This window comes from Poecile atricapillus, chromosome 15, assembly GCF_030490865.1.
Source record: "Poecile atricapillus isolate bPoeAtr1 chromosome 15, bPoeAtr1.hap1, whole genome shotgun sequence".
NCBI classification, from domain to species: Eukaryota; Metazoa; Chordata; class Aves; order Passeriformes; family Paridae; genus Poecile; species Poecile atricapillus.
Window position 1 is genome coordinate 13,034,691 of NC_081263.1, and position 27,059 is coordinate 13,061,749.

At 50.9% G+C, this 27,059-nt stretch overlaps 1 protein-coding gene across 5 annotated transcripts in view; it reads left to right on the plus strand.

Moving 5' to 3' along the window:
- The window catches only part of RALY (RALY heterogeneous nuclear ribonucleoprotein), a 113,804-nt gene that overhangs the window by 14,756 nt on the left and 71,989 nt on the right, over positions 1–27,059 (plus strand). For 4 of the 5 annotated variants that reach the window (XM_058851009.1, XM_058851011.1, XM_058851007.1 and 1 more), the window contains exon 2: positions 24,536–24,614. The exons of the other annotated variant lie outside the window; for it this stretch is intronic. The gene's annotated coding sequence lies outside the window, so the exon portion shown is untranslated. The remainder of the gene's footprint in view (positions 1–24,535; positions 24,615–27,059) is intronic. 5 annotated transcript variants of the gene reach the window in all.

Here is a 27,059-nt window from a genome sequence, read left to right on the forward strand (position 1 = left end):
ACTGTATAAAATATATTTCAATAAACTTTTGCTGTCCATATATACATCTTCCATTCTTGGTGGGTTTTTGTTACCCTTCTCTGTCCCAAGATAAGTATCCCTGAATGAGTGATCTCACGATTTCAAATTCTGTATTATTTTTTTGAGCGTTGCACTTTTCTTTCCTCTCTGCCTTTTGGTGCCTGGCCTCCTCCAGGGATGTTGCTTTCAAGATTTATTCTGCAAGATTTATTCTTGTAGCTATTTCAGCAGGATGACCAGCAGCAGGCATGGGGGAAAAACCCTCAGAAACCTCAGGATTTTCATGTTGCTTGACCTCGGGAGCCACAAATATCAGGAACTCAATAATAAACACTGCCAAAGCTTGGAAGGTGGTGGGAGCTGGTGACCTTGTAGTGCATGTTTGGAGAGACTTATGCTGCAATTTAGGGTTCCTGCTGGTCTCTTTAAAATGCTCTGCTGCACCTTTGCATCTGATGAAGGTATGGGAGTTTTCTCTTTAATATTTTTTTATATTTTATTCTGATTTAGGCCCCAAAATCCAATGAAATCCTTGAGGTTCCTTAAGGCTCCCCTGCTGTGAGTGTTTTTAATTCCTGTGTGCTCATTCACCATTGCAGCAATGAACTTGGAAGGGCAGCACAGGGAAGTGATTACAGTAGATATTAAAAAAAATATCATAACTAGAGCTTGAGGAGCCTTGGGGTGTTGCAGGGGATACATCCTCAGCCTTGGTCTCTGTAGGACCAGCGTGTGTCTGTGCTTCCATGTCACTTTATGGCACTCTCAGATCCCTGCTTCCAGTTTAATTCCACTGTGTGCTGTCTGTGAGAGAATCCCAGGGTGATTTGGGCTGGAAGGACCCTAAAGCCCATCCAGTGCCCCCCTGCCATGGGCAGGGACACCTTCCACTATCCCAGGGTGCTCCAATCCCATCCAGCCTGGCCTTGGACACTGCCAGGGATCCAGGGGCAGCCACAGCTGCTCTGGGTACCCTGCCCAGGGCCTCCCCATCCTCACAGGGAAGAATTTCTTCTCAATATCCCATCCATCCCTGCCCTCTGGCAGTGGGAAGCCATTCCCTGTGTCCTGTCTCTCCATCTCTTGTCCAAAGTCCCACCTCAGCTCTCTTGGAGCGCCTTTAGAGCACTGGAAGGAGCTCTCCAGTACTAATTTTTGAAGATGTCCTGAGTTATCACCTCTATCACTCTGTCAGTCCAGTTTGCCTTCACCTTGCCAAGTTCTTGATCTTTATGGTGGCATCTCTTGGGAGATCTCAGGGTGTTCCACAGAATGAGGTATTTCCTTGTATCAGGTAGATTTTAGTCACTGTGCAGCGTTTCTGTGCCAGAACACTTTCACAGCTGCTGAGCTGAGCTTGGCTTGCTGATATGCTGGTCCAAGCTGGGAGTAATTCTGGTTTCACTGCAGCTGTTTTGATACACAGTAATAGAAGAATGGAGCTCTGTGATAAATGGGGCTTTGACAGGGCAGGAGTGTTGGCAGACAGCACCCCTGGACCACACGGCTCAAAGGAAACCTTCCTAACCTCATCAAGTAACCTTAGACTTCGTAATTCCTAGAAAAAAAAAAATCAGGTTTCTTCTATTCTTTGTGTTCTGCAGACTTGTCCAGAGGTTTTCCTGCAGGGATTTAGGCTGAGTATTTCAAGGAATGGGACACAGGCCTTGGGGTGCTCCCTGTGGCTCAGCCTGGGGGGTGTTGTCACCTCAGTGGGTCACAGAGGCTGTCCCCAGCCCAGTGGTGGCACAGGGACCTCACAGAGGGGATGTACCTGGGGGGTGCCCAGGCTGTGGGTCAGCCCTTCCCAGGGGAGTGTGCAGGATCAGTCCTGCTGCCCCAGGAGCTCTGTTTGTCCCTCTGGTGTTCTGTGATCTCCTCTCTGATGGGCTCATCCTGCCGCTGTTGGACCAGCAGAGCCAAAGGCGCTTCCTAAGCCTTTATTTCCAGGATTATCTAATTCCTTGTTTTGTATGCACTGCAAGTGTGTGTGAGCCCCTCTGCTCCAAAGCTATGGAAGCCTTTGGAGAGTCTCTCCCTCGTTTACTAGCTCTTGGATGGGATTCTAGCTGTTTATGGAAAATCTGAGGATCTTGTGCCAAGCTGGGGCAGACAGGCCCCAGGTCCAGGCACAGAACCTCACAACCTCGTCCCTTGCATTCCTGGGAAAGGCAGCACAAACCAAGCCAGTTGGGTTTGACATAATCTGTGTTTTTCAGGAGCTTCCCCTTCCCCTGGGCATCTTGGATGTTTTCCATAGCAAAGAGGGCCCACCCTCAGTGCCGGCAGCTTTCTGACAGCAGAGTCTCTGGAATGTGAAATCCAAGAATTAAATCCCCCACACTCAGACTCTTCTGTGCCCATCCAGGGCAGCTCTGCTCCCAGCCCTGTCCCTTCTGCTCCTGCTCATGTGTAATGCTGAAAATCCAGAGCTATTTTTTCATCTTCAATTAATTAAGAAAGGATGGTTGATTATTTTCTAAATACCGTCTTTAGGAAGAAGAGACTTCAGTGAAACTTCATTTCCCTGGCTGCCTTTGTTCTGTGGTTGATAATTATTTTTAAACTGCCCGTCATGTTGTGAGCAGGGTTGTTGTAGAGTTTTTTTGCAGTTGTCAAAATGTCAATTCTAATGAAAATCTCCACAGACACGCCATACCTAAGTGATTTAAGCCTTTAGGCTAAACAGGCTGCTGGTAAAATGCTGCTCATTTTCAGATGAGTCAGAAAGGTTTGTGTGTGTCTTTTTTTTTTTAATATATTTTTGTTTGGTTGGAATGTCTTCATCAAAATTGGTTGTTGAAGGGTTTTTTTTTTCCCCCCCCTTTTTAAAGGCTAAGCAGCTGCCTGTCAGCTCACCCCAGAGCTGCTTGGAATTCAGCATCGTACACAGCAGTTACATTTGGGAAAAGGGAAGTTCCTGTGTAATAACAATAATTGAAAATTAATAGTAGATTAAATTAATACATAATTAGAAAACGCTAATGCTCCCTGTGAACAAAGGCTGATTCCTACAGGAGCCTTATGAACTGAAGAGGGAGAGTGTATGATGCTTTCTCTGGGCCCTGTCTATTCCAGCCTGCAGATCATTAAAGCAATTATAATTTCACAGAGGTTTGATCTGGAATTGATTTCTTTGTGATAATTCAATTTGGAGCCTTGCTTCCTCCAGGGGAGCAAACGACAGAAGATGAAGTGTGTAATTCCTGAGCTGTGTCCTCTGGCCTGGGGAGGCTGGAACCCACCCAGGGGGACCTGGATGGAGCCTGGGACCTCTCAGAGCTTAATTAGGAGATCATCAACAGCAGCTTCCTCTGGGTGGGAGGAAGGGATGGATGTGAGGTTTGGGTCCCCACATCCTTTAGCTGTTCCAGGGAGGGTCAGGCTGGATGTCAGGGCAAGGTTCTTCCCCAGGGGTGCTGGCACTGCCCAGGCTCCCCAGGGAATGGGCACGGCCCCGAGGCTGCCAGAGCTCCAGGAGCGTTTGGACAGCGCTGCCAGGGATGCCCAGGGTGGGGTTGTTGGGGGGTCTGGGCAGGGCCAGGGCTGGGCTGGGGGATCCTGGGGGTCCCTCCCAGCTCAGGATATTCCCTGATTCTCTGATCCTTGCTGGGAATGATCCCTAGAATCTTTTCCCATCTGTTTCACAAGCCTGTGGTGAAAAATTCATGAGGGTGTTGTACCATGTGAGCCTGACCTGGTGTTTCCAGGCTGCCAGCTGCTTTGGATTCATCCTGATTACCACAAAGCCTCCTTGGCAGTAGCTGGTAGAAGCAGGATGGTAAAACCTTTGGTCCTGATGGTGATGGAATCCTGGAATGGTTTGGGTTGGAAGGGACCCTAAAGCCCATCCAGTGGGCAGGGACACCTCCCACTGTCCCAGGTTGCTCCAAACCCCAGTGTCCAACCTGGCCTGGGGCACTTCCAGGGATCACAGCTGCTCTGGGCACCCTGTGCCAGGGCCTGCCAGGGAAGAATTCCCTGCTGATATCCCATCTAAGCGCTCCTCTGGCCATGGAGAAGCTGAGGAGCATGCAGGGATGTGTGTCCTGCTGTCTCATTCAGGGCACAGCACATCTGCTGCTGCCAGGCCTTGAGGGGCTTGTGGAGGCTCTTTTTCATTAGCCAGCCCTGGGGGTTGTGATAAAACAGAGAGAGATGAGGAGGAGGAAGAGAGGGAAGAAAATGAAGCACAGGACAGCAGAATACACAGAGGCGAAGCAAATCCAAGGCAGCAGGGAAAATTGGGACCTCGTGAAAAATAATGATAAAGTTTGCTAAGCAGCTGCTGAGCTCCATCCCTCCCCTCCCAATTAGGCTGCATTAGTGGCTTGTGGGAAGCACCACAGCCTGCTGAAACTAATAGAGGCAGAAAGAGCTATTCCTTGGTGAATTTGCTTTCTTCTTGGCCCAATACAACATTTAACTTTTATTTTTGTAGCTTTGTGCACAAACCCCCTCCATTTCCCTAATCTCTGAGGCTGTGTGTTTGGGAATCCTGGAGGAACAGCTACTTGGGCTGGGGTTTTGTTCCTAATTCTGTTTGTGTGTGTTGTGACTTCAGCTGCTCCTCTGTTCCAGGGCTTCAAAAAAAACCTAATAAATGGAACCTGTTCAGAAAGGAGAAAAATTGAGAGGTTCCTAGCTTTGAGTGCATTCATTAGGCTTGGTTATGATAATAAGGGGATGTTAGGGAAAGATGAATTTTAAAAAAAGTCATTATTTCAATCAAAGGCAGGGTTCATGGCTGATTCCATAACAGTTCTCAGTAGTGAGTGCTTATTCAATGAGTGTGGTTATTTTGATCTGTCTTAATCTCTATATTTAGTGGGGGGGTTAAAAAACCATCTTAGCTGTGTAGTTGTACCTTGGACTGGTTTGGGTTGGAGGGAACTTAGAGGTCATCCCATTCCACCCTCTTCCATGGACAGGGACACTTGTCACTAGCCCAGGCTGCTCCAAGCCTGTCCAGCCTGGGCTGGGACGCTGCCAGAGCTCTCTCCTCACTGCTGGGAGCTCACAGGGGTCACATCCCAATGGTTTTTCATGGGGTGGGTGCTGTTGATGTGGGGAGCTGGGGGGACACAAGATGTTTCCAGTCTAAGGGTGATGTGGGAAGCCCTAAGAGGGGATCTCAAGCCCCAGGCCCTGGGATTAGGGGTTCTCAGTGGTCCCAGTTCCAGAGGAAGGGATGTGACACCTCCTGGGGCTCTGTGGTTCTCCACAGCTCCCTAAGGGTGCAGCCAGCTCTGCTCCCAGGGAATGAGTGGCAGGATAAGAGGAGACACCCTCAAGCTGTACCAGGGAAGATGGAGATTGGATATGAGGGAAAATTTCTTCCCTGAACGGGTTGTCAAGCATCGGAACAGCTGCCCAGGGCAGTGGTGGGGTCACCACCTTTAATCCTTGGAGGATTAAAATCCATGTGGATGTGACACTCAGGGATGTGGTTTAGTGTGGCCTTGGCAGTGCTGGGGAATGGCTGAACCTGATGATCTCAGAGGTTTTTTCCAACCTAAATCACTCAGTGTTCCTTTGGCTGTGACACCTCCTTGTTATGATCCTGCTTGGGGTGTCGCAGCCATCATCAGCCCAAACTGGCAGCCAGGAATTTGGGGCTGAATGGCCTCTAATGTAGAGGGGAACCTTTTAAATCACCTCTCCTCTTCCTTTGAAGGCATCTCCCCCAGAGCAGTGCCCCCAGCTGCTGCTGGTGCCAGGTGTGATGAGCAGCCCCCCACTGCTGCCTGCAGAGAGCTTCTGGGACTGGGGATTTGTCTGTGAGGAATTCTAAATGCTTCAGTGTGTGACATCTTGACAAGAACATCTGACAGACTCAGAGTAGTGCTCACAGAATAAAAACAAATTTGGAGAATTTGGTGTTTTCCACTTCACTGAGGGGGGTTGCAGTCCCATTCATGTATCTGGGGATGTCAATAAAGTGACACATAAAATAAGGTTATTTTGCTGCTTATTTTATTGCAAATACCGATTCAAAAAAAAATCAAACTTCTTTTTATTTTTTTCTTTTTTGCTTTCACTTTTCTCATTAGAAAAGAACCCTTCAAACCGTACATTTTCTTCCAGGAAAAGTTTCATTGAGGATTCTTTCATTTTTGTAAAACCCCAGGTGCTGAGCTTGCTGCTCACCTGGGTGCTGTGGCTTGGGCTTTTCTGTGATCTGCATTTTTCATTCTTGCAGTGAAAAGGGACAGAGCAGGATTAGTTGTTTCACAGAATCCCAGACTGGTTTGAGTTGGAAGGGACTTACAGCTCATCCAGTGCCACCCCCTGCCATGGCAGGGACACCTTCCACGAGCCCAGGTTGCTCCAAGCCCCATCCAGCCTGCCCTTGCTTTCTGCAGATTAAATGTGTCCAGAAAAGGAATTTTGCTCCACTGCTGGAGTGGATGTGGTACCTACCTGGGCAGTGCTGGCTCTGTAGCTGCCCCTGCTTGGGCATGAAGATATTAAACATTAAGTTTAATAAGTTACTAATAACACAAAGTTACTGAACTTTGTGTCCTGAGCAGGTTCCATGTGGAGCAGGTGGGTTGGTGGGAGGGGAGGGGTGTCTGGACATTTTTTTCCTCAACAAACAGTGGACACACAGGGCTGTTCCTGGTCAGAGCAGCTCCTCAGTGCTGGGCTGCAAACACCAGGCTGCTCTCTCCTCCTGGCCTCTCTCCTGTTTTCACCCTCAGAAAGGATGAAAATGCATCCCAAAGGGTCACACCTGCTCTGGCAGCTCATTTTTCACCTGACACCAAGATGAATCTTTGTGATAACAAGCTCCAATGATGAAAAATGTTGCTTAAAGCAGCTGGGTCAAGTTGAGCTAATTGGCTCTGACCTCACTAATTCAAGACCCCAATTAATTCAGTGTGTTTTGAGGGCTGGGTTTTGCTGCTCTTCAGGGCAAAGCCCAGCTCTGGGTTATGTAAAAGCAGCTGGATGCTGGGCAGGGACTTTGGGAACAAAGTAGGTGATGGCTTTGTACCTAGAGCTGCCTGTGGCTGAGGAGTGACTCCATCTGACCTGCTCTTTCATGAGATGCAAAGTGTTGGTGACTCTCTGAAATGAAGATTTTGGGAGGCTGTTTGCTCAGAGGTTGGGATCCTGGCACTCTCAGCAGACATTAACTTGGGCTGCACCCTCCCCAGCTTGGCAATGGGATGAGCACAAAGCTGCCCCAAAAACTGTCTTGAGCTGTTCCAGATTTTTCCTAAAAAAGTTGCAGTGAAAAGAAGCCATAGTTGCTTAGAGGTTCTGATTCTGCAGAGGGATTCACATCTGCAAGGACTGGTCCTTGCAGGTGGAATCCCCAGACTCCTCATGGAATTTCACGCTTGGAGGCACCACAGCTGCAATATCCCGGGAACTGCAGCTGAATCTCACCTGAGCCAGGTGCACACAGTTCTTTCCAGTACTTCCCTCAAGCCCTGTTGGGCACAGGGCTCCGAGCCCTTCCCTCTGGTGCTGCACATGGAGTCACCTGCTGGGAGCTTTTCCTCTCCTGCAGGAGCCACAGGCTTTGTTTCTTGCCTGCTTTGTGTACAGCGGTGGAGCTGCACGTGTGGCTTGGATTGAAACAAGATATTGTGCTGCTGAAGGCAAGGTTTGAATTGGATTCCTTCACCATTTGGTAAAATGAGAGGTCTGTTCGTTTTGGGAGAGATCCCCAGGCCATCCCAGCATGCTGGGGAGGGAGGGGTGATGCTCCTGGCTGGTGTGTTCCTGTATCCCCTTGCCTTGCTCTGACCCCTGATAAAACACAGTGTGGTTACATTTAGGGGCTCTGAGCTGCTTTTAAAACTGTTTTAATGAGGAAGAGAATTGGGAGATTGTAGGTTTAGGAGCTGGATCCTGGCTGGCTGGGTGTGAGGCAGCTGAGCTTATGGAGTTTGGGGTAGGCAGGGGCAGCAGGACCTCGCAGGGATGCTCTGCTTGGCACCAGCACTGAGCTGGGAGAGGAGGAAGGAGCCTGTGGATTTGGGAGCTGGGATCTCAGCCTGTGCTCCAATAATCACAGAATTATGGAACATCTTGAGCTGGGAGGGACCCACAAGATCAGCCCGGCCCAGCCCTGGCCCTGCCCAGACCCCCCAACAACCCCACCCTGGGCATCCCTGGCAGCGCTGTCCAAACGCTCCTGGAGCTCTGGCAGCCTCGGGGCCGTGCCCATTCCCTGGGGAGCCTGGGCAGTGCCAGCACCTCTGGGGAAGAACCTTGCCCTGAAATCCAGCCTGACCCTCCCTGGCACAACTTCAGGCCATTCCCTGGGTCCTGTCACAGAGAAGAAATCGGTGCCTGCCTCTCCACTGCCCTTTGTGGGGATGTTGAGAAGGATAAAGGGAAAGTCTCTCTCACTTCCCCTTTGCCCACAGAGCTGTCCTCTTGGACCTGTTCCAGTCTGGATCAGTGGGAGCACACCTCTCAGCACAGCCCTGTGTCCTTGGGAAGGGGTTGCTTCAGAGGCTGCTTAGAGCAGCAGTGGCCCCATGGGGTGCTGTATGTGATGCTGCAGTGAGCCTGTGCCTCTGTACTCTGCTCCTGCTGCCCCCTTTCCCCCTGCCAGACTCCTCTGCCCCCCAGATCTTCTCTTTCTGTCCTTGCTTTGCAGTGGGCACCTCCATCTGCAGCCAGGGATGTGGCATTGCCCATCCCAGCATCTCTGCCTTGGTGGGTACCAGTCCCTCTGTGGTTCAGCATTGCCTCGGTACCTGGTAGTGATCAGCCTGAGCCCTACTGAAACCTTGTCCCAGGGGACCTGCAGGCTCCTGGTGGGAAAGAATTGCTCATCTGCACAGCTTGATCTCTGGCCTGGTGGAGAAATGCCCATTGGAGCCTGCTGAGCTGGAGTGAGAAGGGCACAGATGCACCAGGCACTGCTGCAGCCTCTCTGCATCACTGATGAGACAGGCCAGGATCACAGGGAGTTTGAGAAAACTGGAAAAACATCCCCAGGAATCCTCTGTGCTGCTGCAGATTTTTAAGAATTTTTAAGATTTTTAAGGAGACATTACAGCCACAGTCTGTGAGAGAACAAGGTGGAATATTGGGCTCAACACTGAGCAGCATTCTTCTATGAGAGAGGTGAGGTGGAAAGCATCATTCCTACAAATGGGATGAAATATGGGAAATTTCCAGGTGCTGGGAAGCAGGGGGGTGGTCTCTGTGAACCTTTCTGGATCACACAGGAGACGTGGTGCAGCAGCCAGAGGAGATGGGAAACCTCTGTTCTTACCTGTGAGTTCTGGGCTCCAGGACTGTTTCCAGCTGCTTTTCCAGGCACAGCAGTGCCACCAATTCATTGTCTCTGCTCTCTGACCTGGTTAATTTATGGAGCGCGGAAGAAGGGCTGATGCATTTTGATTTTTGTCCAGTTTTGAACTGGTGCCATAGTTTATAAAGACTAAAAGTTTATTTTGTAGAATGAGAGAGGAAAATCTTCCAGGTCCACATGGAAGGGTGAATACTGGTGCCAAACAGCTCCCAACCACATTTGGAATCCTGTGACTTGGATGTGGCCAGGAACATGGACCCTAAATGAGAAAAGAGGGGAGCAGTTCTGTGGATTTTAATATTTTTATTGTTCCAGTTCTTCCTCTTTAAATTCAATGGAATCTACACCCCCCTAAAGGCACTGTGGGGTTTGGATTTCGTTATATTTGGGGTTTGTAAGAGGAGGGAATAGCTGTGTGTCCATGATTGTTATTCCTCCTTGCCCATACATCCCAGGAGGGAAGCCAGGCTGGAGCTGCAGGGTTGGGTTTCTGTAGAAAGGACTTTGTGCCCAGTGAACAGATGGGTTTGGAAACTTGGCTGGGCATAAAATGTCTCATGGAAACTTGTTCTTGTGGAAAGATGATGGCTTTTTTTGAGAGACCACAGAGACAGCAGGACACCAGGTGGGTGAGGGAGGCTGTCCTGGTGGCAGCTCCTCTGGGATTCTGGGGAAGTTGTTGTGTGGGATGTGACATTCTCAGTGCAGATGTGGCTCTGCAGGTGGAGCCAGGGCAGCTGGAAACGTCATTTGGGCTCCCTGGAAGTGAGAGATGCAATAGTGGAGGTAAGACTGTACTTACTAAACCATGTTTACCATGGTTTCAATGGTAACATTTAAATGTTGAGCAGCCAGGCTTGGAGTGCAGCCCAAGTCTCTTCCTGACTTGTGTCTCATTTACATTCCTAATGAATTCCAGGGGTATTGGATCACCTACATTCATTCCCCAGGTGTTTTTGAAAAGCCAGGCCCAGTAGCTGGTGGTGGATCTGAGAATCACAGATTTGGGTTACAGGGACCTTAAAACTCAACCAGGTCACACCTTCCACTGTCCCAGGCTGCTCCAAGCCCCATCCAGTCCCATATTGGGCACTTCCAGGGATCCAGGGGCAGCCCCAGCTTCTGTGGGCACCCTGTGCCAGGGCCTGCCCACCCTCCCAGGAACAATTCCTGCCCAATATCCCATCCATCCCTGCCCTCTGGCAGTGAGAGCCATTCCCTGTGTCCTGTCCTTGCAAACCCTTGTCCAAAGTCCCTGTCCAGCTCTCCTGGAGCTCCTTTAGGCCCTGGTAGGGGCTCTGAGGCCTTTCTGGAGCCTTCTCTCCTCCTGCCTGAGCAATCCCAGCTCTCTCAGCCTTTCCTCAGAGCAGAGGGGCTCCAGCCTGCAGCATCTCTGGGGCCTCCACTGCCTTCCCTCCAACAGCTCCAGCTCCTTCTGTGCTCAGGACCCCAGAGCTGGGGCAGGGGCTGGGGGGAAGGCTCCTTTCCACACTCATAATAGCAATCCCAAGCCAATACTCTGCCTCAACAAGATCTTTACATTTTCTAACCAGCACAGATCTGCTCTGCTGCAAGAATCAGAAGTACTCTTGCAAGCTGTTTTGTTCTTCCCTTAAGCTAATGGGAATGGGAAATCAATTTAGGACAAATTGGGCTAAATCAATCCAGGGAGGATGCTCTTTGAAATCAGGGAAGTTCTTGTGTCTCCTCCCCATGGCACTGAGCTGCTCATGAGGCTGGGGACTGGTCAGGATGTGCTGAGCCCTTTGTGGAGGGTACCACAAACCCTGCTGGTGTCTGGGGAGGTGAAGGCACTGCTGCTTGGAGGGCAGGCACGGTCCTTTGAAGGAGATGTGGGCAGGTGTTCCCTCATGGGACAGCAGTGTCCAGGAACATGGCTGTGACTGTAGTGTGAGGGGTACAGTGTTCCACCTTCACTGTCGGGGGTGACTCCAGAGGGGATTTCAGCTGTATCCATTACCAGAGCCAGGCAGGGCTGTAGCCCTGTAAGACACCTTTGCTCTGTAATTCCCTTCAAGGCTGTTACCTTTCTCCTGTAATTACCACCATGTTTCACCCCCTCCCATCTCCCTGTGGCTCTTCCCTCCCACCACACAGACACAGGCTTAGCATCCCTTTCATTCCCAGAAGACAGAACAGTGAGGGACAGTCACTCTCCTTGGGAGGGGTGGGGAGCAGGAGGGATTTGTGTCAGGACCCTCTTGGATCAGGTTTCCATATCTGCTGGATGCAGGAGCAGAGCCCAGCAGGTTCCTGTTAATCCACAGCAGCTCCACCTCTGTGAGGACACAGCAGGAGTGTCACTGTGGATGTGGCAGCGGGGGGGCCTCTCCCTTCCCAATCCCAGATCGTATTTCCAGGATCCAGGTTCTCATCTGAACTTACACAGCCCTGTGTGAAGGCCCACAGTGAGCAGGAGTGCCCAAAATGGGAGATTTGGGGGGAACAGGGGTGGGCAGAGCAAGGGGAAGATGCTGGGGTTGGTCCAAGCTGCTTTGGCAGAGGAAGGAGCTGGGATCTGAGGCAGATCTTTCACAGTGGCAGTGGATACTTGGAACAGGGGAGAAGCCCATGTTGGAGTGCTGCTTAAGGGGGACCCTCTCCAAAACCCTTGGGGGTGTGCTCAGGCCATCCCCTCGGTGCAGCCAGCTGCCTCCATGTGTCTGGGCCAGCTTCAGCTGCCTCGTGGCTTTGCTGACCCCAGCTGACCTGCCAGCTGCCCCTGCACAGCCCCACTGTGCCAGAACTGCTCCTTTATGGAGGGCAGAGCTGGGTTTGGAGCCACTGTGTGGTCAAGGAGTCCCATGCCATCCCTGAATCCCAGATCTGCATGATCTGCCACAGAGCTGAGGGGCTGGGTCAGCAGCTCCTGGGCTTTTTGTGCAAGTTTTGAGTTGCAGAAGCTGGTGGGGAGCTGCAGGGATGCCCACAGGAGATGTTGCAGATAGCACACCCGCTGTTCTGGTTCAGTGAGTAAGTTTGGACTGTAACTGGAGGATTTCTGCTTTTAAGTGAAGTGAAAATGAACTTGTGCCCTAAGTCCATCTACTCTACCCCTGTTCTTGGAGTATTTCAGGACCATTGTCCTCAGAAACATCCTGTGCATAAAGGGGCTCCAAGAGAGCTGCCGAGGGACTTGAGACAAGGAATAGAGGAACAAGACAAGAGAATGGCTTCTACCTGAGGGGATAGGTTTAGATTGGATGTTAGAAAAAAATTCCTCACTCTGAGGGTGTTGAGGCCCTGGCACAGGGTGCCCAGAGAAGCTGTGGGTGCCCCTGGATCCCTGGCAGTGTCCAAGGCCAGGTTGGACAGGGCTTGGAGCAGCCTGGGATAGAGGAGGGTGTCCCTGCCCATGGCAGGAGATGGCACTGGATGAGTTTTAAGGTGCCTTCCAACCCAGAGCAGTCTGGGATGATGCACTGGGAGCAGCTCTCTGGGGACTCAGAGGTTCCTGTTGGATGCAGGTTCCTCTGCACCAGCCCCTGCTCCAGACAGGAGGTTACTCCCATGCTTGTTCATCAAGTTGTTATGGTGAAGAGTCTCAGAGTTGTTCAGCTTCAAGCAATGTTTGAAATTCCAGCTTTGCTGCTTGTTTGTGATTGGCCTGAGAATTTGGAGGGTCCCTGAGAGTCACTGAGGGCTGTGATTGAAGTCCCTGAGCAGTGGGAGCTGGAAGGGGGGCAGAAGTGTTATTCCCACAAGCAGGACTGGGAGAAATTTGAGTAGCAGGGACCATGAACCTATGGGAAAGCTGTGGAAAAAGAAAACCAGATTTTTGTGTATAATCTGACTCTCACCTGGTTGTGCAATTAAACATTTTGTTTGAGTTAGCTCCAAACATGACTGCAAACATGTATTAGAGTCCTTCAGATGTTTGTGAAGAACCTCCTTCAAAGTGCCCCTTAATCAAATGCTCTTATCCTCCTGAGTTGTTTGTGTAACTGATTCCCTCTTTTCCCACCTGCCAGAAGCAGTTTCATGGAAAAGAACTCAACAGAAGCCACGATTTTTGGAACATTGGTATCTCCACTTTTAGACCTGCTGTTTTCTCTCACTTCCAGCTTTTTTCAAATCCTGCAGTGACTTTTCCCAGCTGGATCTGAGCCAGTGGAGGTGTCACAGAGCCAGTTAAAAATGTTCATTTCTCAGAGGCTCTTTGGTGGCCCTTTGGCAACCTCTGACCCAGCCAAGGGAAGGTGTGGAGCATTCCTTTGGCTGCCACCTGGTCCCTGAGCACAGCTTGGCTGTGTGGGCACCCTGCCTGGCTGGGAGGAGTTACTCAAGGTGCAGACACTGCTCAGGGTAGCAGTCTGAGAGCAAAGCTGGCTGTTCACTTACCAGTAAATAACTCTGTGGCTGGGGGCATTTCTGGCTTCTTGCTTCATTTCCCCATCTGTAAAAATAGTCTAATGGGAAAAAAAAAAAAAATAAATCAGGCTCAGGTCTCTCAGGAGAGCATTTTCTTGCTGCTTCCCTGAATGTTTTGTGCTGTTGGTGTTTTCCTGTGGGGTGCAGAGAGCTCTCAGCCCATTACAGGTGCCAGGTGCAGTGCTGTCCCAGGAGGAAATGCCCAGGGAGCTTTTCAAAGCTGCAGTGCCACAGGGTGAGTCCAAATCTGCCCCTGACCGTGCCACAAGATGCTTTTCTGCCCTGGGGTGAATTAAACTGACTTTGGGTTCACTGTCTCCCCCAGCTGGAGTTTAAAGGCAGTGGCTGCAGCCTGTTCAGGCCAGGTTGGATGGGGCTCAGAGCAAGCTGCTCTGGTGGGTGCAATCCCTGCCTGTGGCAGGGGAACTGCAATGGTTTAAATCCCCTTCCACTCCAAACCATTCCCTGGTTTCTCTGTGTAGCAGTTTCTCTTTTAGCCCAGGTGATTTTCTGTCTGGTCTGACTCTTCCCTCTGTGAAAAGGAGCCTGGATCACCTCTCAGCTGGTGTTTTCTAGCATAAACAACCCAGAAAAGGGCAACCAACTTGCTTGGTCCTGATGCTCCTGATGCTGGTGCAGCAGCGGGGCTGGACCTGGGCTGTGTGGGTCAGCTCTTCCATCTGCCTGCCTGGCCTGTGCAAAAGCCTTCTGATCCATTAGGATTTCTCCCAGGGACTTTCTCCATGTTTGGTACATGAGTATCTCATTCCTGTGTCCAAGCCACAGTGGCCACTTGGGGACATCCCAATCTCCTGGTCCCAGCTGGGTGTTGGGGGCTCCTGATTGTGCAGCCTGAATACCTCTGCAGGAGGAGAAAACACTGGCAGGAACTGTCATGGTATTTTCCATGTGCTTTTTGCCTGGTTTCTGCCTTTCAGCCATGCAAAATCTGCCTGATGTTGAGCATTATGCACACCTTGTGGAGGTCCCAGAACTGGAGGTGTCATTTGTTCCGGGTTATCAGTCAGCTCTGGAAGCTCCAGAGGAATCTGTTGCTGTCTCATGTAACCCCACCCGGGCAGGACTTTTTCCACCGTGTGAAATAACTCAGTGAATTCCTAATTACACAAATCTAATTAAGGGCTGGATGTAATAACTGTGCCTAATCGTAATGATACACCCACCCATTCCATTACAGAAAAGGAATTGCTTGTGTACAACAAACCACCCAGCTGAGTGCAGAATGAACATCCCCCTCTCTGTAGAGCTGTGTGCATGCTGGGGATGTCCCTGGAGGTGCCCTGGCTGTGGGGAGTCTCCTGTGGCTGTGTTGGGATCACTGGCTCCTTTGGGAGGAGGCTCTCCAGAGGTGCCTGTGATGATGAGGGTGAGGAATTGGTCAGAGCTTTGAGGCACCATTGTCTGTGCACCATGACCGAGGGTCCAGGTGGCTGCTGGACTGGGATTTACTGGGTGTTGTGTCAAAGCTCAGCAGTGGCAGAGCAGCAGTAGCTCCTTCCCTTCAGTTTCAGACCAGCTCTGCCTCATCTGATGTGCTTTCAGAGGCCAAAGTAGCACCAAAAATCAATTACCTCACACTGGAGATCTTTTGTTCTGTGGCTCTCAGGGCTGCACCAGCGCCTGGAGCCAACAGCACCTGCTGATGGGTAAAACTTCTTGGATGCTCTTTTCCCACGAGGTACCTCTGCCATCAGCCTTGAAAATCAAGTGCCTGCTTACCCCAGAGCTCCAGCAGCATTCCTGTCAGAGGGATGTGGTTCCTTACAGCAGGACAGACCTTAACCCATGCACTGGAGTGTGAGTTGCAGAGGGATCAGCTGCACTTACAAGTCTGGAGTTTTCATATTTTTGTAGCAGTTAGTGCTGAAATCACTCTTGCAGAAGAAACTGGGATATTATCCTTCCTTTACCTTGGAAGTTTGTCCTGCAGTGTGAAGGCTGGGCCAAATTTCTGTCAGCCCTGCAAGAATTTGGATATCAGAGGGGAGCCAGACATGGGACAGAGGGAATGATAACATGGCAGTGAGGTTAAATAGACAGATAATTGATTGTTTTCAGTTCTGGTTTGGGTGTAAATCCATTGTGGTTAATGGAGGATGGCAAATTGAATTGAAGAGCCCTGTGTGGGAGGCTCAGCCTGGCACATAGCCAGTGCCAGAGGCTCCTTGTGGTGTTCCCTTGGTGTTCCAGTGGCTCCATCCTGCTGTGCAGGTGAGGGGAGCTGAGCTCTGACAGCTCCAGTCATGGACAGATTGCCTAGAGCAGCTGTGGCTGTCCCATCCCTGAAGTGTCCAAGGCCAGGTTTGATGGGGTTGGGAACAAGCTGGGATAGCAGAAGGTGTCCCTGCCATGGCATGGGGCTGGAAAGAGATTGTCTTAGATATCCCACTCATTCTGGGATTCTGTGATGGTTTTGTTGGAGCAGGCTCAGGGAGCATCCCTGTCCCTAGGACTGCCACTGCCAGCCATGAGGTTGCATCCCACTGCTTTTGGTGGTGGAAAATTTCCGTGGAAACCCCACTTTCCATGGAGCTGAGGTGCTTTGGGCTGAGGAGGGGCGAGGCCCCACGTGTGGCAGGTGTGTCCAGGTGTGGTGGGAGCACTGTGAGCAGCATGGGGCAGCCCAGTCCTGCTCTGGAGTGCAACATCTCCCACTGGTAAAGGCTGGTAGAGAGATTTCCATCTTGGATCCTGCTGATCCTGAAGTTTGCTCACAAACCTTGATAAACCTGGATCCTGACTCCCTCACCAGGGCCGTGCTTTCCATCCTTTGCCCTGTCCCTCTGCTCCTGCACATCACCCTGCTTTGTGAGCTAAAAATAATGGCAGGCAAGGTGTGAGGCTGCCTGGGGCAGGGGCCAGGGGCCAGCCCTGTGTGGAAACCAGACTCCTCCAGCTGCAGCAGCCTGTCCATCACACAGGCACCAAGTGCCAGGGGCTCAGGCTCTCTCTGGATGCTCACTGGCTACAGAAATAAAAACAGGTTCTCTTCATGCCTCTTGCTAGCCTTGACTTTTTGGCTTGTCTCTGTATTTTTAGCCTCAGGACACTCTGTCCCCAGGGCTGGAGAGGACCTGCCTTGCCTCATGCCTTTCCTGACGTGTGGAGCCAGCTCTCGCCCTTCCCTGCTCCCGATTTAGCAGAGGGGAGGGGGCAGTGCTGCTGCTTCCCACTGGCTCTGCTGCAACCCCAGCCCTGGGGTGGGAGTATCCCTGTGTCCAGGAGTTTATTTATGCTTCTGATGAATAAGATGGTTGTTTAGTGTGGGGGAAAAGGAGGCTCAGGGGGGGACCTTCTGGCTCTCTTTAACTCCCTGACAAGAGGGGGCAGCCAGGTTGGTCTCTGCTCCCGGGTGAAAAGGGATAGGATGAGAGGAAATGGCCTCAGGCTGTGCCAAGGGGAGGTTTAGGTTGGAAATTAGGGAAAATGTCTTCCCAGAAAGAGTGGTCAAGTCCTGGAACACACTGCCCAGGGCAGTGGTGGAGTCATCATCCCTGGAAGTGTTCAAAAAACATGTGGGTATGGGGCTTAGGGACATGGGTTAGTGGTGGGCTTGGCATTGTTGGACTCAATTATCTAAGAGGCCCTTTTCAGCTTTAATGATTCTGTGATTCCAAGTGAAGGGAAAAAAAACCCTCACACTTGATTACATTCAGCACATTGCACTATTTCTTTGTGTTTCACTGAGTGGGGGACAAGTTTGGGAGTTTATTCTCTTTTATTTAAAAGCACAGAATGATTTAACACAATGCAAAATGAAATGTCACTTTGAATAAAGGTTCAAATGTTCTTCCATATGTCAAGTGCTGGGATGAGCACATGACTCATGATGTGGTACCTCAGTCATGCCAAATCCACCTTGGCATCCTTCTCTACTTGTGCAGCAGAACCCACCTTTCCAGGCAGCTTGGGTTATCCCAGTGCTGGCTTTGGAGCCTCCTCAGCATCTTCACCCTGGTCCTTGTCCCTGAGTTGGTTTGAGGGCTGTTCTCCTGTGCATGGCTCTGCAGGGCTCTCAGCATCCCTGGGGCTGGAGCTGGCTGTGGGAAGGGCTCCAGGCTGGGTTGTACTTGGGCTGGAGCAGAGGCCCTCGAGGTGCAGCTGGGCAGTAGCACAGGTCTGCTCCAGCCCTGCTCCCTGCAGTGTGAGCAGGGCTGGCATTGTCCTGCTGCCAGCTGTGCCAGCCTGGCTCTGCTGACGTGTGTCCCTGTGGGATTGTGTGACCTGTCCCCAGGGAGAGCCGTGCCAGGGCACGGGCTGCTGGAAGCTCTCAGCACCCCTGCTCCTGACAGGCTGTGGAGACACAATTTTGGCTCTTCAGGAGGTCCCAAAGTGTGCAGGGACCGGGGGTGCTGGAGTGAGTCCCATCAGAGCTGTCCCTGCATTGCAGGCCCCACCTTGCAGGTGACACAGTGGCAAGTGATGCCTCAGGGTGGCAGAGGGAAATTATTTGGTCATTGAGATAAAAAGCAAGACAGAGCAGAGGCTGGTGCAGGTTCCTCAGGTCTCTGGGGACGTGGATCACTGCTGGGTGGTGCTTCAGCTCTGGGAAGCTCTGACAGCCTGAGCTCATCCTTCTTGTCCTCTGCCAAGAGAAGGTGATGTGGGCATAGCAGAGAATCATAAACCCCAGGATGGTTTGGGTTGGAAAGGGCCTTAAGGCCCATCCAGTGCCACCCCATCCACGGGCAGGGACACCTTCCACTGTCCCAGAGTTCTCCAAGCCCTGTCCAGCCTGGCCTTGGACACTTCCAGGGATCCAGGAAGGATCCCAGGGCCTTGGGACTGTGCTGTTATCCAGCTGGGAGAGGGCACCATGTGCTGCACAAGGCTTAGCAGATCTTCATTAAAGCAGAACTATGTGCAGATATTTGGGGGACAGCCATACAGTTCCTTGAAAGAGGCAGCTGCTGGATTTTCCTGGGCATTATTCCCTGCCCTCCCTGTGCAACTGGTGCTCCTCAGCCTCATCGTTCCCTGTCCGAGTGCTGAGCTAAACAGCTGAGAGATTTTGTATTTTTTAATGGCTCTCTACTGTGCCTGAATTAATGGAAAAATGAACTGAAACCGAGATGAAGGTATTGAAGGGAGAGGATGACAAATTGGCTTTGGAGCATGGCAGCAACGAGCACTGTCAGGGGTTCACGCACTGACCTTTATCTAAACAGAACTGTGTGTAACAGATAAGAATATTTAACAATAATTAATGTCACATCAGTGCCGAGAACAAAATGACTACATCAAACGGGCAAGAAATCCACTGCAAATTACTCAAAAGAGAAATGTCAGCTCCTCCATATCTGCAACCTGCCTCATGCTGATGGGGCTGGAATGAGCCGGGAGGGCACACGAGGAGAGGAGCTATTAAAAATGATTTAGGGACTGGGTGATATGTGCAGGAATGGAAACAGCAGCAGCTCTGCTGGACCAGAGTCGTGTACAATCAAGCACCAAACCAAGCTGGTAATTGGGTGTGGGAGAAATGTGTACAAACCAATTATCCCCACTGCTGAAGTTGTGACAGGCTGCTCAGGGCTTCTCTTTCCTTTCCTGTCTGTCTCCGGGGTGTCCCGGTGTGCTGGGATTCAGCAGGCACTGCCCTGCTCACTGAGCCCTCCTTCGTGTTTTATAGACAGGAAAAACCATCTGGCTGGGGATGTTGAGAAGTTTTTCATTCCCTTTCCAAGCTGGGGTTATCCCAGTTCCCCAGGAGCTGTGGGGGTGTCTGGAGGCTGGCAGGGTGCTCCACAGGCAGGGGCAGTGCTGGGGAGGGATGCAGGGGAAGCAGCTGGGCTCCAGGGGATGCCTGGGACAGGGAGGGCACTCTGCCACCCCTGATTTCATTTCAAGATGAATGAGGGTCCATTGGCTGTTCTCCAGTGTCGTGACAACACCAGCTGTGTGAGGAGGAGTTAACCCCTCCTGACCTGTCTCCTGCTGCAGAGCATCCCCTGGGCCTCTCACAGAGTCAGGAAATGGTTTGGGTTGGAAGAGACCTCAGAGCTCTTCCCATCCCACCCCTGCCATGAGCAGGGATACCTTCCACTGTCCCAGGCTGCTCCAAGCTCCATCCAACCTTACCTTGAACATTTCCAAGGATCCAGGGACAGCCACAGCTGCTCTGAGCACCCTGTTCCACTCAACCTGCTCAGCCCAGATATTGTGAGAATATTTGGAATATCCAGCTGGTGCACGAGTCTGGTGAAAAGCTTAACTGTCACTGTCAGACACAAAATGATTCACACGGACACAGCTCGAAGTGAGATGAAAGAAGAAAGAAGTTTATTTGTTCTTTCAGTATTTATAGGTTTTTGACCAGGGATTGGATAGTCAGGTTAACACCTTCCCAACCACACTGGCCATGAGAGACGTCCATCAAAAGGCCAATCTTTAATGGAATGTATAAACACCTGTGTTTATAGTTACTTTCCTGGGAAAGTGGCTGGAAATTGTGAAAACAATATTGAAAGGTCTGATTCTCAGGGTGACACTTAACCAAGTCATATTTTTATTCTAAACAGACCTTTGTGTCCATACTACTGAATTATTTCCTCACCATAAATTCATGGCCACATCTGGAAAGTGTTATCAGCCTCAGTGGGTAGAGCACAGAGCTGGAGGCCAAGGTCACAAAAGGAGCCTGGGGAAGAGCCAGGAGCTGCTTCTGAATCCCTTGAATTTTTGGCTGGTACAGTAAAGGCCAGTGCTGTCACCCAGCCACAGTTCTGCTGCCCTCTAATTAGTTTTGTTGTCAGCATTTTGCCAGTGGAAGGAGGCAGCCAGGTGCCTCTGGATCAGCCAGGGTGTGAAAAATGCCTTTCCAACTGGCCTGGTGACCTTCTGACAGCAGCAGAGAATTCACAGGCAGAAGGTAAAGATGTCAAGATATAAAATTAGGGACGATGGGGAGCTGTGTCTGCCCCTTGAAGTGAAACAGGAAACCCTATCCCTGCTCCCATCCTGGCCTGGGATATGGTTTAGGGTTTCCTGTCTCTGTTACAGAAGTTGCTGCTGTTTGCCTCATTCAAGGCACATCCTGCTCCCAGCCTGCAGCTCCTGCAGCAGGACAGTGTGGGACAGAGGTGAGAGCAGAGCCAGCTGCCAGCACACTCCCTGAGCAGCATCCTGGCCCAAAAGCTCGGTCAGGAAAAGTGTCTGATGTGTTCAGTGGCTAAAGAAACCCAGCCCAAGGTGAGATGAGCAGAGAAGTGATAATTGAAGGATCAGCAGCCTGCCCATGGCAGGGAATTGGAACAAGATGATCTTCAAGGTTCCTTCCAACCCAAACCACACTGGGATTCTGTGAGTATGGATCCACAGGGGAGAAAACAGGACATTTAAAAACTAGTTAAGACTGAAGCCAAACTGAGGTATTGCTTACAGTGAAAGGCTGTGACTTTGCATCAGAATACAGGAGCAGAGCTTTGGCAAAACAGGCAGTTAATTAAAGTGCAATAATTAAACGAGGTTCCTCCCTATTTTGTCTCCCATGAGAGGAAGTGCAGAAAAGGTACTTGTTAGAAAAATAGATTTGAATAAATCCATGGTGTTAGAGATAACATCTGGAGAAGCACAAAGGGCAGAGACCTCTGCTCTGGTGTGTCAGGAGGAACTCTCACACTTCCAGCTGAGCCACTCTTTGAGCCTTTGGGTGAAGTCAGATGGTTTGGTTTCTCCAGGTTTTCTGCCAGTCTCTCCAGTGTCTCCCAGTGCTCAGGGACCATGCTCACCCCCTGGTTTTATGCCCAGGAGAGGCTGGGGCACAATCAGATCCAAGCTCCCAGCTCCCATGGAAAGCTGGAGGAGTTCTCAGCACAGAGGGACACACGTGAGGATTCTGATTTGGGGCTTCTTCAGAAGGAAAAGCCTCATCTGTGGAAGCTGTTTAGGACAGGCTTGAGCCAGCTGAGCTGCCTTGAATTCTGTAGAGTCTCCCCAGCAGCTCAAAAGATGAACTGCAGGTTTCCCTTTCCTTAGAACAAGGAGCAGAACATATCCATGAGCTCTCCTTGCAGTTCTTTGACTCTGCTCCCTGCAGGCCATCTGAAACCCTCAGTATTAAAGTGATTTATCACATCTCTCCTCTTGGTGCTGGAGCGTGGAGAGAGGGGCTGGGACACCTGAGGGAAAGCAGAAAGCTGTCCCACCTGCCTCAGCTCCCGAGGCAGACATCAGCACCCTGATGTCACTTGGTCAGGGAATGCCTGGATTTCCAGGACAGCTCTGGTCACCTGAACCTTGGCTGTGCTGTTGATTTTCCCCTCTCCGTCCTCAACACCAGCACCAGCCCTGCCCCACAATTTCCACGACCATTGCTGGGACCATTTCAAGGGCCATTCTCTTTCTTTCAAACCCCTTGGCTTCCTTGAGATGCCATTTCTTTTCACCCATTTCAAAAGTCAATTTTGCAGAGAAGTTTGAGTGGAGAGAGTGAGAGAGAACGCAAAGGGAGCAGGAGTTTTGAGGTTGCACCACCTGATTATCTCTGAGACACGCTGCTGCTGTCAGCCCTTTTTATGCACATCCAGGGCTGGTGCCATCTCACACCTGCTCCACACTTGTTTTGAAATGACACATCATTATGATAGGCACTGCAAAGATGGATCTTTATCCACAATTAAATGGCTTTTCATTTCCTGCCCCAGTTGAGGAGCAAATCCCTGGAGAGCAGACTCTTTAATGAAGTGGGAGGTGCCTGTGAAATTAAAGGTGATCTTGTTTGCTGGAAATAAAATCAGTGCTGATTCTTGGTGTTTCCAGAACACTGGGATTGTGTGTGATGCCCTGGGAGTGTTTCAGGTGACTGGAAGTGCTGATGTCAGGATCCCAGGTCAGATGTGAGAGCATCCCGTGTGGGATGCTCGGAAATGTCTGGATCCCGCTCCAGCACTGGGCTTCACTTTGACTCTTCCCTTTTCCTGGAGTCCCCAGCTGATCCTGGTGTCAGTGGGACAGCCCTGGGAAGGGAGAGGAGCAGCCCTGGCCATCCTGCAGGGCCTTTTGGCTGAGCACTTTTGGGCATTTTTGGGAAATCCCCCCCAAACCCCATCTGTTTGCAGGTTCTCTGCCCTCAGCAGTCAGCAATGGGTACAGAATTGTGGCTTTTGGGAAATGAGGAGGTGTTTCTGTCAGGGTGTCCATCCCCAGGTGAGGAGGGGGTGCAGGTGAGGTGCTGGGGTGACACTGGCTGTGATCTGAGCCTGCTGGGAGCCTGGACACCACATTCCAACCCCTCAGCTGTGCTGGGTGTGCTCCCTTTGCTGCTCCATCCACACTGAGCCCAGGGTGCAGAGTCCCTGCCTGGGTACGAGTCCTGTGTTTTTAAGGGTCTGTGATATATCTTAGTCAGGATCTGCACTGTTCCATCCCTTCTCCCCTCCTCCTGCTCCCTCAGAATGCCATCCAGCCCCGTGATTTATTGCTTTTCAGCACATTTCCTTCGCTCTTGGAGAACTTCTGTTTAATTTTTATGCCCGTTATCATTCAGGGAGAGAAGGGAAAGGCTTGGGGAGCCCAGAGTGGAAATAAAGCAGCACATTTTAGTGCAGTTACTTCGTTCAAAAGATGCTGCATTTTGGCAGAGCACTTTCCTCCATTCTCCTTCACTTCTGCATTGTGGGTTGAAGTGATTCTGCAAAAATTGTGGGATGGGGCACTCAGTGGATCCAGTCCAGCCTTGCAAGGGCTGGGCTCAGCTGCTTTTGCTGCCTGGATTCCATAGGAGTCGCAGAGTAAGGGGGAATTCAGTGTGAGAGCAGGGAATGGCCTTGAACTGAAGGAGAGTAGATTCAGAGACTGGGCAGGGAATCCTCCCTGTGAGGGTGATGAGGTCCTGGCACAGGGTGCCCAGAGCAGCTGGGGCTGCCCCTGGATCCCTGGCAGTGTCCAAGGCCAGGCTGGATGGGGCTTCCAGCAGCCTGGGACAGTGGAAGGTGGCCTTTTTTCAGCTCCCTTGATTTTGCTCCTGGTGAGGTTTTTCTGTGGCACCTTTTTGCTGCTTCCACTCCAGGTTATCAGTCAACTTCTTAGACCTCACCCAGGCTTAATTCAACATCCTTGGGGGCACAAAGAGCTGAGAATCTGTGCCCTGCACCCTTCCCTGTGAGGAGCATCCCTGCACACCCTGTCTGGACCAACCCCACTGCGCCAGGAGCTTCTGGGTGACCCAGCCAAAAAATGCCTTAAAAATCCCTGCAGCTTCCACTTCTGAATCCTGGTTATGTCCTGGCACATCTCTCATGCTGGGCAGGTATCTCAGCCATGGCAGGGAAAGGAAAGACCTTTAATTTAAAGTTCCAGGAGGATTTGGGGCATCTCAGGGAACATAGAGGAACTGACTTAAAGCAGAACATTTCAATTTCATCAAGGAATAGTTTCAAGCTGGTCTAACCCAAAGCAAAATCTTCAGTTTCAAAAGCACATTTTCCAGATATTAAATAAATAAACAAAACTGTGGAAAAGTTTTACTGTGGGATATTTCACTTTGAAGAAACTGTTTTTTCCGTGAGCCATCATGACCAAAAATTCCTGCCTCTGTCCTTGTCCTCTGCCAGCATTAGCCTGATGGAGCAGTTTTTGTGGGATTTCTGGTGCCTGAGCCAGCCTGAACCACCTCCCCAGTGCTCAGCCCTGGGAACACAACCACCTCTGTCTGCTCTGCTTCCAGCTCCGTGCTAAGCAGCTCAGAGTCTTAGCTCAGAAAGTCCCAGCTCTGATCCTTGCAGACAGCAGCAGCTTTGCTTCCCAGCACTGCACACCCTCACAGAAAGTCGTGGATTATCTGCTTACCCTCCCTCCATGTCCTGGTTCCTGCAGGGTGAAGAACCACGGAGAGGAGCTGCTCCCGCTCCAGGAACGGGGAGAGTGACAGAGCCCCAGAGCCCAGGCAGCCCTGGTGAGTGACTGTGTCTGTGCTCTTGGGGTGCTGGGAGAGATCCTGCTGCTGCCCTGTGGGGCACACAGCAGTGGGATCTGGGGCAGGAAATGAACTGGATGGGTACCTTGGTGCTGGGCTCAGTCTGAGGATTCCTCCCGTGGGAGCCTGCTGGGAGAGGCTGATTCTCCCTCACCCTGGCCTAGTGGGAGTGTTCAGGGAGTCAGAGGTCGATGGATTTGCTGAGAACCAGCCCCTGGTGCTGTTGGGGATGGAGTTGGGATCACTTCAACCCAGGCAGGTGCTGGAGTCACCATCCCTGGAGGTGTTCAGGGAAGGTCTGGATGTGGCACTCAGTGCCGTGGTCTGGGTGACAAGGTGCTGTTGGCTTGGACTGGATGATCTCAAAGGTCTTTCCCAGCCTAATTCTTTGCCTCTGTGGCTGTGATTACACCCTGTGGGTTGCTCTGGACACGGGTTTGGGCAATATCCATCGCTTGTGTTGCTCCTAAAAGTTCTGTTTGCAGTTGGTGGAGGTGGAAGCGAGTGTGACTTGTGAGTAACCTGGAGGTGAGCTCTGCTCCTCACTCTGCTGGGCACATCCCAGAGCAAGGGCATGCAGGGGAAGTGCTGCCCCTGGGGAATGCTGTGTTTGGGGCAGGCAGAGGTGCTGTAGGGCTGGGGGGAGCCAGGCTTTGGTCACCTCTGGAACTGTCTCTGTCAGGGGGAACAGAGCAGCCTCTGGCACTTGTGCTGGGAGGAAACGTTTCCCATGGTATTTCCTCGTTGGGGCTGTGTTTGTCAGTGCTTAGGTCAGGACAGAGGAGTTCCCCATCCCCAAAAAGGGTGCAGGGGTGTCCTCAGGCCACAATTTAGGAAGTTTTAACATCCCCCAGACCTAGCTTGGCCGGGGGGGCTGAGCTGAAATCACCTCTGTGAAGCAGAGGTTTTCTGGAGGGATGGGGAAGGATTTAGGGATCAGGTGCAGTGGTAGCATGACCTGAGGGTTGGGAAATGCTGGCCTGGGAATGACTGTGGCTGTTGGAAACTTGCTGTGCTTCCTGAGCCCTGAGGTCAGGGAGGGCTGGAGCTGGGAGGGCTCTGCCTGCTCTGCTGGGAGTTTCCTTGTGGGAAGAATGGATTAGCAGGACTTCAGAGCAGTGAAACCTGGAGTTTGCTGCAGAGAGGGTGAGGATTTCAGGGTGTCCTTGTTCTGTGCTCAGCTCATGGCAGGAGGATGCAGCAGTGCAGTTTTCAGCAGTGGATTTTCTCTTCCAGTTCCTGGGCAGATGGAGGAAAGCAGAAATTACAGATTAACAGAGCGGGTAAGGAAGGGACCTTAAAAATCATTCAGTGCCACCCCTGCCATGGGCAGGGACACCTTCCACTATCCCAGGTCACTCCAAGCCCCATCCAGCCTGGCCATGGGCACTTCCAGGGATCCAGGGGTTCTCAGTTTCCAGTTCAGCAGGGTTTGCAGAATTTGTGTTTTAACTGGTATCACAGTTGGAGTTTTGCTTTGGATATTACATAGAAGAGAGAAAAAACAAATGTGATGAACTAAAACTTTTTATCACAGAGGTAGGAGCTCTGCTGCTGTGTGATGGACCCCCAGAGATACCACACATGGTAAATAAGGGTCTTATTTGGAAATCTAATCCAGGAAACTCCAAATAACAGCAGGGAAAAGATTCACCTGAACTTCTTCAAATCAAAATGAGGCAGTTGAGGGAGAAAGGGAACTTTGGTTTGATCAGATTTGTCTATAACCATTTTCTGTTCCAGCTCAATGTACCTGCCCATGGTGGTAGTGGGGATATTTTGACACAAAATATTCTGGTACATGGGTAGATTGAATAAATGACCTGACTAAAAACCCTTTCCTGCATTGACTAAGACAGCCACTATACCCTAATTCCATAGACCAGGATTTAACTCAGCAAATGAAATTGTGGGATTCAGCAACATTGAAGAAACATTTTTACTATTTTTACCATTTACTGGATTTCTACTATTGAAGACATTTTTACAAAGAAAGCTGCCTGAAATATTTTCAGGTTTTGTTTTGGCTCTTGGCATATTCAGTAGAGCTTTGAAGTGTGGACCTTTCTTTTTGTACGAGGTGTTTCCTGTAAGTGGAGGGAATTGTCTTTTATCCAGCAAGTTCTTCCCTATCTCAGGACTCCTGAGCCCCTGAACACTGCTGGCTGATTATTTGCTCTTTCATTTTTCACTTTTCCCTGCACTTTCTGGTGGCACACAGAATAAAAGTAGATTCCAGAAGGAGCTGCTGAGCTCCCTGTTCCTTGGGAAATATTTCAGTGGAGAAATATCTGTCATTCAGGCAGTTAGAGAAGAACACAGAGAGTGACTGAAGAACAAGGAAGGCTGATGAAAATGCCCATTATTCCAGGAATGCAGGGGAAGTGTTGGAAATAGCTGTTATTGAGTCCATCCTTGCAGAGC